Consider the following 12,742-nt stretch of genomic DNA (forward strand, 5'->3'; position numbering starts at 1 on the left):
TAAGTTGAATTAAGCCTCGAACTAGTCTAAATAGAGATCTTAAGATGAAATTGAGAATTTTAAAATCCTAGAATGACTTAAAATGATGATTTGGAGTTCGAGGGCTGAATTGGAATCAATTTCGAATTTTCATGTTTTATGGGTAAAATGGTAATTTTGTCATCCGAGGACCAAATGGGAATTTTAAAAAAAAATTTTGACCACATTTGACTCATTGGAATATGATTTGAGTTTGAGAGGTGAAAAATTTAAATTCTGACAATTTTTGAGTCCTAGGGGCAAAACGGTAATTTTACAAGTTTACAGGGACAAAGTTAGAATTTTAGAATTTTACACCACCTAACACTTGTCATGCCCATGGATTTCAGCCATTAACATTTTAAATTGTGGATAATTGAAACATTTTATGTGGTGGAGAGAGATTGCTTAATGGATAAGTATTACACATGGACCAATGGAAACATGCCATGTGTCAAGTTTGGATTATTCTAGAATTTCTTTGTAAAATCTATTTAAAACTCTTTTAGTCTCACCCATATGGCTGGCAAAAGCATGAAGTGAAGAGAAAAGGAAAGAACACAAACCTTAAGTGGGAAAATTGAAGAAAAAGTGTGGGATATCAAGGGATTAAGCTAATAAAGATAAAATTTTGTGATTTTATCTTTTGATTTACACTACCCATGCTTTCCTTTTCATTTTCCATGCTTAGAACTCAAGTTTGCATGATGAACCCATGCTAGCTGAATTTGAGAGAAGAGGTTTTGAGCATTGATTTTGCTAGATTTCAAGCTAATTAAGTGCTTTTGGTTGTTTGGTAATGGAAAGTATGAAAATCTAGCAAGGAATTACTTTGTTCTTCACAAACCCATAAAAGGCCGAATTTTCTAGGGAGGATATTGAGGCTAAAATTGATGATATTTCATGATATTTTGGTGGAATTTAATGATTGGTGAGGCTAGAAATTTAATGGGAAATTTTGGCATGAAAATTTGAATTTTTACCTAATGTATAGACATGTTCGATTTATGGTCCGGACTGATAAATTGAATCATATTCACAGTTATTGAGGTATTTTGAGTATAATTGGAGTGTAGAAAGTGAAAGAAATCGATTTGGAGTTAAATTGGAGGTTTTAGCCAATTACATCGAGAATAGTGCGAATTAGGTCGAATATCGTATTTAAACGGCTATTCGGACATTTTGCATCACATTTCGTGCATTCATATAGATTTATAGAGCCTGAAATAATTTATGATAAATTGACACAATTTATTGAAATTCGTGTCACGAATGATGTATAGGTGGTGAGCAGTCTAACAAGAGTAAAGAGATTGTGCTTGAAGACTGAGAATAGGAGTATATCGAACTCCTAGTACTGTGAGTAACCTTACTATCGTCTTAATTAGCTAAAGTGGTTTTTATCCGATTTTGTTAATTTCACGAAAAATGAATTAAATGATTAATTTTTCGATTTTATAAACCAAATGTGATTTAATTAAATGATTTCATAAAATTGTTTTAAAATTGAATAATGGCTTTTCAAATAGAGTAATTGGAGACCATTTTATGTATTGTGAATTTATGATTCTAATTGATTGGCTTATGAAAATATTGGCATGAATGGCTGAATTGGTATTTGTGTTGAAATGTATAAACTGTTGTTTGCCTTGATAGGCTGGATAATGATAAAATTGCCATGTCATGCTGTTGTAAATTTTATTGTATGGTGGGTTTAGCTTGCTGCAGTGGGCTGGTTCTATGGACTAGCCTATTAGAGGGGTATAGAACCTGGTCATATTCTTACCTTGGTTGGAGAGGCGAGTAGGGTAACTCCCGAGGTATAACTTTTAGAGTTCACTTCACTCCAAACCACCACGTGAGGGTGAACTTAGCCAACGTTAAGGAACGACTATATTTTCAAAATAAAAACATGATTTATGAGTACATAACTTATTAATAGCTTTGGCGGACTCGGTTTGGGATAGCCCGCAGCCAAGGTATCCCTGATGACTGAGTATGATAATGATTTTGGCACGAGCCAAAGTTTTAAGAAATTCATAAGCCATGTTAATTACTCGATTTATATGAATTGATTTTATTTGGTTGAACAAGTTGAAAGGTGATAAATTTCAGTATGTTAAATTGTTTTATCTGTCTCCATTTACTCGACTTTAGATGGTTTAGATGGTATCTATTTACTCACTGGGATTTTATAATCTCACCACCCTCATTTTCAACCATTTCAGGCCCGAGGTAACCTGTGGATAGCAGATATCGTCAAGGATTATAGTCGGCTTTACTACTCCAAAAACTGTAAGTTTACTGCCTTTGTGTACTTTTGTTCCTTGTGGGCCCACAAGTCACTGTAAAGTAAATTTCATATCTCGGTTATCTGTATTATAGTACGTATGAATTTATTTAGCTTTTACATTACAAAAATTATTTACCGATGACTCTATAAATATTGTTTTACAAGAAATTAGAATATTTTATTAAATATTTTTATTTTATTCAAATAGTTGTAATATCATTTTTAATAAATGTTTTAAACACCTAAATTTATTTTAAATCATGAAATATGTGTTTTCCACTCATCTACTACATATTTAGTCAGGTTTAGAAAATTTTGAGGAAAAATGAAGAAAACGCCCTTGTGAGGCGAAAATTATTTTTCCACGGTTTTGAAAAGGAAAAAGCTTAAAATTCTTTAAAAACGAGGTTTGGCAATGATTACTCACAGGGGAGATAAAAAAATGGTACTAAAGCCTTGCGGGCTTTCAGTTGGCACTCCGGGTAACGAATGTCTACCGGGACGTCGCGGTGGTTGTCATGGGCTCGAGGGAAGTACTGGGTCGTGATAATTCGAGTGGTATCAGAGCATTTGGTTTTAAAGGTCAGAACATTTGGTTTTAAAGTTGTTTTAAAAAACTACAGTGTCAATGTGGCCCAATGTTAAGTTAAGTTAGATTAGATTTTGTTGAATAGATACATCTGCATATAGAAACCTACCTGTCCTTGTGGGATATAAATGATCAAGAAATTACAATTTGGTTACGTATAGGTTGTGGTGCGCGGATTGCACTTGCTATGCCTAGGAGAGACAATGATTTCGATACCTCACATTGTATTAGTGAGGGATCAATAGATTCCTCTGCTGAAAGCCGATGTCGTTCTGAACCCAGTAATCTTGAAAGATATCCGTTTAGAGTTCCTATTAATTGGACTCCATCGGATTTGGGAGTGAAGGTTTGGATAAAGGAAAACACTAGTACTAGTGAGACTGATGAAAGTGTTAATAGTAACGACGTTAATGAAGGCATAAGAAATTTCATCTTGAAAGAAATTGAGGAATGTAGGAAACTCCAACAGGCTCGAAAAAAAAAAAGAAAGAAAGCTCCAAGAGAATCCGAAAGAGGATCAGGGTGATGATGACCCTAAAGACACTTAGTGTTTTGTTGAAGTTGTACTACTTTAACTCTAGATAGATGTAGTATAAATGAAATAGTAACTACCTAGATAAAGGAATTAAGAGTTAACTTTTATTTTATATAATGTAAATAAAGTAGTTGTTTAAATGACTGGATATATGTATATGGGAACCTTTTTGGTAGGACAGAAGTGGATTAGTGGTATAATCTTTGAGGAGGGGCATTCACCTTAGCGGTGTGCTTAGTTGCCTTATATAATTACTGAGAATTGACGTAGAAATTCATCAATGATACGGGCAACTACAATACTTGATAAGTGACTTCAAAATTTCTTATGGAAAAGGTGAAATTTGAAATTTCAGTTGCAGCTACAAGTTTGAAAGTTTATAAGTGACACTTATAGTGGATTTTTGATTATATGAGGATTGTGAATATAAGTGTAAAGAAAGATGAAGGTATGAGATATCGATGAGGAATATCAATGTTAAGTGATGAAGTATGAATAACGAATTACAAGTGTGGTATGGTAAATGAGTTAATGTAAAGTGTTGCTATGAGAGTTTATAATTCTTGTCTCGACTCAGTTGAATAAAAAGGGGCTAGTAACAACACAAGGTTGATTATATGGATATAAAGCTGAAATGGTTAAAGGCGTTCCCTTCGGGGGGGGGGGGAAGCATAAGGTTTGGGGATTCGAAACTTGGTGAAAAGGTCCTACAGGGCCTATCGTGCCGCCCTTAGGCGCAGCGTATGCGAGTAAGTCAAGTGATGGGGACCCAGACGTAACAATACCTCAGAGTAGGCCCCGAAGGGGATGCCACATAAATGGTTAAGTTACGGGTTAAGTGATTACATGTTGTGAGACATAAGTTTAAGATAGATATCCCCAAGGAAATACTCAAGAGAAGTTCTACCATAGATCTCGTGAAAGCAAGCACTAAGTTATGCGGTTATAAAAAGGAAACTGTAAGTTGAGAGTGATATTAGTATTAATATTGAAAAGTACTTAAGGAGAATCTAGTTTCAAGTTTTGCAATTTCAAGTGCAATTTATAAAGTGGTTAAGGAAGAATGATGTTATATTCATATGAAAGAGTGGAACAAAGGATGATTGAAGTTGACCTTGATAATGAAGTCAGATAATGAAACTTTCCTAATATATTATGGAAATTGGAATTCAAAGATGCTTGAGGCATACATGATTCAAATGAGTCTGAGTTTTAAGTGACAAATCAATATTGGAATACAAGAAGGATACAAGGTAGTATAGAGGCATGAAGAATAATCGAGGAAAAAGGATGACTCTTAGGAATTGTGGTATTGCATAAGATGCAATGATCAAGTTAAGATAAATCTTTGAAGTATCAATGGGATTATAAAGCATACACACATAATAGATTATAATTCAATGGAGATGACACTATGATGCAATGATATATACTACAAGGAAACTTAAAAATATAATTGGAAATGAACAAAGAGAAATTTGTGAAACCCCAACCTCTATAGGCTTGTAGCTAAGCATAGATGTAATAATATGAGCTAGGGGTAATTTTGTCATTTCCTTAGTAAGCTATAAAAGTAAGATTTTTAATAATATTATGGCCTAAGTAGGCCTAAGGCATAAATGGATGGTGAAATCAGGGGTAAAATGAAAAGAAAACCAAAATTTTGATGATTTTCACGGTAGGGGTAAAATGGTCATTTTTCACCTTGAGTTAAAATTTTAAGTTTTTTTTATGAACCCAAACATGTCTAGACCATTATGGATCTTGTCCCAGTGTTAAAAGAGCAAAAAGATTGCATAAAAGATTGGAGGAGAATAAGTTAATTGGTGGAAAGGCATTTTCGTAATTTTATGGGAATGGATAAGTTTGGCCTATAAATATCTTGAAATTTCTAGCACCTTCTTGAATTTCCAGCAGCTGGTCTTCTTCTTCCCTTCTCCTCTCTCACATTTCTTCAATTCGTCCATGGGAGTTTTCTTCAAGCTTCCATAACTTTCTCTCTCTAGCTCTATTTTTCATGCTTTTGGTGTACTCTTCCATAAACCCTTATGCTCTTTCACCCTTTCACTTTAAAACCCTTCAAAAAAATCTGGTTTTCATACTTTCTCTCACTAGTTGAGCATTTTAGAGAGAGAAAAAGAGAATTACCCCACTAATTTGGAAGCAATTGGAAGAGAATTTGACTACAAAGGAGCCCTAGAGTAAGTGTTGAATTAAGCTTGGTTTTTAGCTGCAGAAAATGGCTAGTAATTGGGATTTATGAGCTATTTTGTTGTTGACTATGCTTATTATTTTTTTGTGATTAAGATAGTGAACATAGATAGCCATTTAATGTGGCAATTGAAAGCTAGCTAAGAGATAGCTTTTAGGGTTCATAGTGTGTAAATTGACCTATTACTTATGCTAATGTGATCCTAGGTTCTAAGGAGGCCCCATCATCTCATTTGGACAATTAGGGGAATTGGAGTCATCTAAAGGCTCTACAATCAAATGGTGAGTGGATTGCCTTCAAAACTTGTTTTGGGAAATATAATGTATTTGCCACCCATTTGAATGAATCATCAAGTTTTTCACAAAGACAAGTGCCTTGGGAACAAGCTTTTGCAAAATGGTTTTATGTTGTGATATGTGATTGCTATGGATTCATGCACTATTGTAGTATGATGATATATAAATGTGTGTGTTGTGCATGATGAATGATATTGTGTATAATGACTGTAACCGTGTGTGTGCACGATGTGGGGGGATGCACATGCTGGTGATAATGGTGGCGTGATAGATGGATGATGATAGTGCCCGTGTGCAAGATGTGGGGGGATGTACACGATGGCACTGATTGTGCACGATGTGGGGGGATGCACACGATGGTGCCGGCTATGTGCACGATGTGGGGGGGATGTACATGAGTCGGGTGTGATTATGATGATGTTGATGTTTATCTATGTAATTATGCATATCTAGACTTATGAAATGAAAACTTATGAATGTGATATATGATCGACATATATGAGAAATTTGATACATTGTACTTTGGAAATTTTCATGTGCTGTATGTTGATTTTGTTGATTTAGCAGGATAGCCTTTTGTTGAGTGAGAGGAAACTTTTCTCTTGTTGCTCTGTTTTCTCTGTAACGAAAATCATTTTCGCTGCAGCGAGAAACTCTTGGGTTTGAGAACCTTCACCATAACTGGTTCTCGCTGCAGCGAGATAGTCACTGCAGCGAAAAAAAATCTCGCTGCAGCAAAAAACTCTCTGTTTCCTCAACGAAATTTTGCTGCAACGAGAAACCTTTTGTTTTTGGGTTACAATTTTGCTACAGCGAGATTGAAAAACCTTCTGTTTTGGTCTCTTATCTTGTCCAATTGCTGCCCTATCTTTCACTTCTTTGCTACCATATCGGAGCATGGACTTCCAACATTAAGGATTAGATGAGTTAAGTTTAAAATGGGGAGGTTTAGTGAGAAACCCTCGGCTAGTTGAGAAACTCTCGTTCGGCTAATAACTAAATCCCAACGTCGCTGCAACGAAAATTCATTCTCGCTGCAGCGAGAATGCCTTTCCACTGCAGTGAAGATTCGTTGTCGTGTTTGACTTGCTTGTGTAATATTGAAGTTTTCATTCTTCAAATGGTTCGTTATGTATGGGTCCATGATTTTCAAATGATTAAACATTTAAAGGCTTGATGAGGGGTTTTTAATAAGAATAGAAACAAATTGCATTGTTTTGAAAAAGAATGCATCATGATTTCATTAAAGATTCCTTATGGTATGCTTGTTCCCTTTCTTGTTCACTCACTGGGTTTATACTCACCATTTTCAACTTCATGTTTTCATATCACGAGGCAGTAGGTAACTAGGACGAAGTGTCCTTTTAGACTTATATCCATCTTTTGGTAGGTGTCTCGGCATTCAGTAGCTGTACATTCGTTCGACTCCCTTCGCTGGAAATCGAGTCTTCTTTTTTAGATGTATAGACAAACTTGATGAAAATTATTAAGATACATGTTGTAGACAATGTATATATATTTTAAATGAGTAATGCCAATACGAGTTGGAAATGTCTATTACTATTTTGATTTAAAGTTATAATTTGTGACTTAGCAATATTTGATGGGATGATGAACATAACAAATTAATAGGCTTGCTTGGGCTTAGTGGACTACGTCTATTGGGCCCATGCGTCGGTCATGGCCTGAAATTTGGGTCGTGACAAAATTAGTCTGAAGGTATTTGAAAACAGAGACCCATATACATAATGAGAAATATGGACATTTGAATGTGCATGTATACGCATATGTGGAGATTAATGTTCCAATCGCAAACTTGCGATAAAAAGATAGTTTTGAAAATTGTGGTTTCCATGATCATGAAATATATGGAGATTATCAATATGTAGGCATACACTTGGAGTTATACATCTTGTGATCCCCATGCATCATATGGAAGGAGATATTCCATAGGGGAGCTTACCCTAATTTATGGTTACATGACAATAGGTTTGACATGAAATTGAGAGTGCCTTGGCATAAAAGTATAATGTAGTGTGAAAGGTTAAAAAACCATATATACTTTAACAAAGCCAATAACATGAAAGAGGGGGAGATATGGATGTTGATAGGCTGAGCATAAGGACTTAAGGATAATTAATGCAATTATATTAGGTTAGATGGTATGATCCGAATTAAGAACATGGACTCCTTGGGAGATTTTGTAATAATGTCCAGTGGGGTTAGTGAGCTAAAGTGTTATCAAGCATGCAATGAACGACTAAAGTTATGAGTGACTTTGAAGATAAGCCTTGGATTGTTTAAGTTCTCAATGGAACTTTATTAAAGGAAGCGTATGGAAAAGCATAAGAGAATATATTAGGTTCACTTACTACAAAAGGTCAAAAGTTAGATGGCCATGAGTGGCTTATAAGTAACCCAGGAATGTATAGGTAAGTGTGCAAGTGAGCTATGATCGATAGATTAGGGTAGAACTTTAATGATGAGACAGTGTTTGCTGTGTTAGACCTTGAACTATAAAATATGGATATGTATCCACCTTATGAATACTTTGATGTGATAAATTCGAAAGACTTTTCACAATGAGAAAACATTAAAGTTTAAGGAGCAAATGGCTATACAGTCAAGTTAGACTCATGACTGACATGTCACATAAGTATGAGGATGGGATACAAGCATAAGTATACTTGGAAATACTGGTTTGAGGCAATGATTATCCTACTGTTTTATGGACCCGATGAGGTTCTGGTCTCGACATAATTGTAGACACAAAACATAAATTGTGAAATGTACTTCCCCACAAGTTTCAATTTATTTTTAAGTAATTATCAAGGCAAAGTACTTGATAATGGTAGGCAAAGGTTGAATTGTGTTCCGAATGTTTAGAAAATGAGGGTGATACAGTTTGATTAAATGACACTATAATGTGTAAGGGAATAGAAATACGCTACGAGGACTGTAAAGATCTACTTAGAAAAGAAATGATGATTTGAAAATTCAAGTACTCATGTACAAGTAAGGGTTGAATTACTCCAATTTGAACTTTGACTATAAAAATTTGATTTATATAATACGTGTTGTTTAGGGACGATGCCAACTAATGGTTAACTCTCATATGAGAATGGAATATGTGCAATCAAATTCATGTAATCGAAAGTGTGAAAATTTACCTTGATTGGCATAAGCCCATGACTTAAAATGGATGATTATGGATTTAATCTTCTAAGGTAAAAAGGGCTGGAGAAAGTTGATACTAGAAATATTTTGAGAAATGATACTTTGATTTTATAGTGTACTTGAGAGGAGATAAATGTTTATTTTCATTTTCAGATTGATAAACTAATAAGGCCATGAGATCTAGTGTTTGGAGTAAAATTTGAGGAATCACAAGTTAGATATGTCTGTATGTGACGTATAACTAACAAGTTGGTTATGACCTAGGAATTATAAGGATTGATTAAGTCCATAAGGATACATCCAAAAGTAAGTTTATTTATTTAAATATATCATGGTAATAGACGAGATCTACTTAATAAGTACTTGATCATGAAAGTACTGGAGTTTTCTTTTTGAGAATATGGTTACTAATGGTTATCAAATTTGAATTATCTGTGATGTTAAATATATATGCGGGTAAATAAAAGGTGTTTGATCTTTATGTATTATGAAATGCTTGAATATGAATTGTAGTGCACACCCCTTTAGGAGAAAATTTGATTTGGAAGTAGTTGTAATATGGAAAGAGTATTCTGAAGGGGGAATTATTGATTGTTGACAAGTGATAAAGGTAGCGTAATGATAAGAAATCCCATTAGAGGCTGAGTTGCGTGGACATAAGAGACTTTGGGAGATAGTTAAGGAAATGGTATCAAGGAAATGTAATCTATAGCGCGGTTAAGCCGTACGCGATGGACTAATATGATTAAGAAGATTGAAGCTACATAAATGTGAGGTAAACATAAATATGAGGATACGTACAGGAATGAATAAGAGCATCCCAATGGTTAAAGTATTGTGGATGAATGCTCGAATGGAAGAGATGACATGGGAAGTTGAACATCAGATAAGAAGACAATACCCCACCTTTTCTCTGAGTTCAGTAAATGAAATTTTGAGGTCAAAATTTTATTTTAAGGGGGGTAGTGCTGTCAAGCCCGACCATATAAAGTACTTGCCATGTCCTTCATGTGATTGACAATATGCTTGCATACTTGAAAAGCCCCGAAAAATCATCAAAAGTCGATATTGTACCAAATGGAACTATTAAGTTGATATAAGCCTCGAACTAGTTTAAATAGAGATCTTAAGATGAAATTGAGAATTTTAAAATCCTAGAATGACTTAAAATGATGATTTGGAGTTTGAGGGTTGAATTAGAGTCAATTTGGAATTTTCATGTTTTAGGGGTAAAATGGGAATTTTTAGAAATGATTTTGATCACATTTGACTCATTGGAGTATGATTTGAGTTTGAGAGGTGAAAAATTTAAATTCTAACATTTTTGGAGTCCTAGGGGCAAAACGATAATTTTACAAGTTTACGGGGGCAAAGTTGAAATTTTAGAATTTTACACCACCTAACATTTGTCATGCCCATGGATTTTAGCCATTAACATTTTACATAGTGGATAATTGAAACATTTTATGTGGTGGAGAGAGATTGCTTAATGGATAAGTATTACACATGGACCAATGGAAACATGCCATGTGTCAAGCTTGGATTATTCTAGAATTTCCTTGTAAAATCTATTTAAAACTCTCTAAGTCTCACCCATATGGCCCGCCAAAGCATGAAGTGAAGAGAAAAGGAAAGAACACAAACCCTAGGTGGGAAAATTGAAGAAAAAGTGTGGGATTTCAAGAGATTAAGCTAATAAAGGTAAAATTTTGTGATTTTATCTTGTGATTTACACTACCCATGCTTTCTTTTTCATTTTCCATGCTTAGAACTCAAGTTTGCATGATGAACCCATGCTGGCCAAATTTGAGAGGAGAGGTTTTGATCATTGATTTTGCTAGATTTCAAGCTAATTAAGGGTTTTTGGTTGTTTGGTAATGGAAAGTATGAAATTCTAGCAAGGAATTACTTTGTTCTTCACAAACCCACAAGAGGCCAAATTTTCTAGGGAGGATATTGAGGCTGAAATTGATGATATTTCATGATATTTTGGTGGTATTTAATGATTGGTGAGGCTAGAAATTTAATGGGAAATTTTAGCATGAAAATCTGAATTTTTACCTAATGTATAGACATGTGCGATTTTTGGTCCGAACTAATAAATTGAATCATATTCACAGTCATTGAGGTATTTTGAGTATAATTGGAGTGTAGAAAGTGAAAGAAATCGATTTGGAGTTAAATTGGAGGTTTTAGCCAATTACACCGAGAATAGTGCGAATTAGGTCAAATACCGTATTTAAATGGCTATTCGGACATTTTGCATCACATTTCGTGCATTCGTATAGATTTATAGAGCCTGAAATAATTTATGATAAATTGACACAATTTATTGAAATTCGTGTCACGTATGATGTATAGGTGGTGAGCCCTCTAACAAGGGTAAAGAGATTGTGCCCGAAGATCGAGAATAGGAGTATATCGAACTCCTAGTATTGTGAGTAACCTTACTATCGTCTTAATTATCTAAAGTGGTTTTTATCCGATTTTGTGAATTTCATGAAAAATGAATTAAATGATTAATTTTTTGGTTTTATAAACCAAATGTGATTTAATGAAATGATTTCATAAAATTGTTTTAAAATTGAATAATGGCTTTTGAAATAGAGTAATTGGAGACCATTTGATGTATTGTGAATTTATGGTTCTAATTGATTGGCTTATGACAATATTGGCATGAATGGCTGAATTAGTATTTGTGTTGAAATGTGTAAACTGTTGCTTCCCTTGATAGGCTGGATAATGATAAAATTGTCATGTCATACTATTGCAAATTTTATTGTATGGTGGGTTTAGCTTGCTGCAGTGGGCTGGTTCTATGGACTAGCCTGTTATAGCGGCACGAAACCTAGTCATATTCTTACCTCGGTTGGAGAGACGAGTAGGGTAACTCCCGAGATATAACTTTTAGAGTTCACTTCACGCCAAACCACCACCTGAGGGCGAACTCAGCCAACGTCAAGGAACGACTATATTTTCAAAATAAAAACATGATTTATGAGTACATAACTTTTTAATAGCCTTGGCGGACTCGGTTTGGGATAGCCCGCGGCCAAGGTATCCTTGATGACTGAGTATGATAATGATTTTGGCACGAGCCAAAGTTTTAAGAAATTCATAAGCCATGTTAATTACTTGATTTATATGAATTGATTTTATTTGGTTGAAACAAGTTGAAAGGTGATGAATTTCAGTATGTTAAACTGTTTTATCTGTCTCCATTTACTAGACTTTAGATAGTTTAAATGGTATCTGTTTACTTAATGGGATTTTATAATCTCACCACCCTCATTTTCAACCATTTTAGGCCTGAGGTAGCCTGTGGATAGCAGATATCGTCAAGGATTATAGTCGGCTTTACTACTCCAAAAACTGTAGGTTTACTACCTTGGTGCACTTTTATTCCTTGTGGGCCCATGAGTCATTGTAAAGTAAATTTCATATCTCGGTTATCTGTATTATAGTAGTTATGAATTTATTTAGCTTTTACATTACAAAAATTATTTACAGATGACTCTATAAATATTGTTTTACAAGAAATTAGAATATTTTATTGACTATTTTTATTTTATTCAAATAGTTGCAATATCATTTTTAATAAATGTTTTAGACACCCAAATTT

General features: G+C 34.4%; 1 long non-coding RNA gene across 1 annotated transcript; it reads left to right on the top strand.

Annotated features, from left to right (window-relative positions):
* On the top strand, positions 1,339–12,478 carry LOC108660827. The gene is made up of 2 exons (XR_001926520.1): positions 1,339–1,377; positions 12,428–12,478. It is a non-coding gene; the product is annotated as an uncharacterized LOC108660827 (long non-coding RNA).

This window comes from Theobroma cacao, chromosome 2, assembly GCF_000208745.1.
Source record: "Theobroma cacao cultivar B97-61/B2 chromosome 2, Criollo_cocoa_genome_V2, whole genome shotgun sequence".
Lineage (NCBI taxonomy): Eukaryota > Viridiplantae > Streptophyta > Magnoliopsida > Malvales > Malvaceae > Theobroma > Theobroma cacao.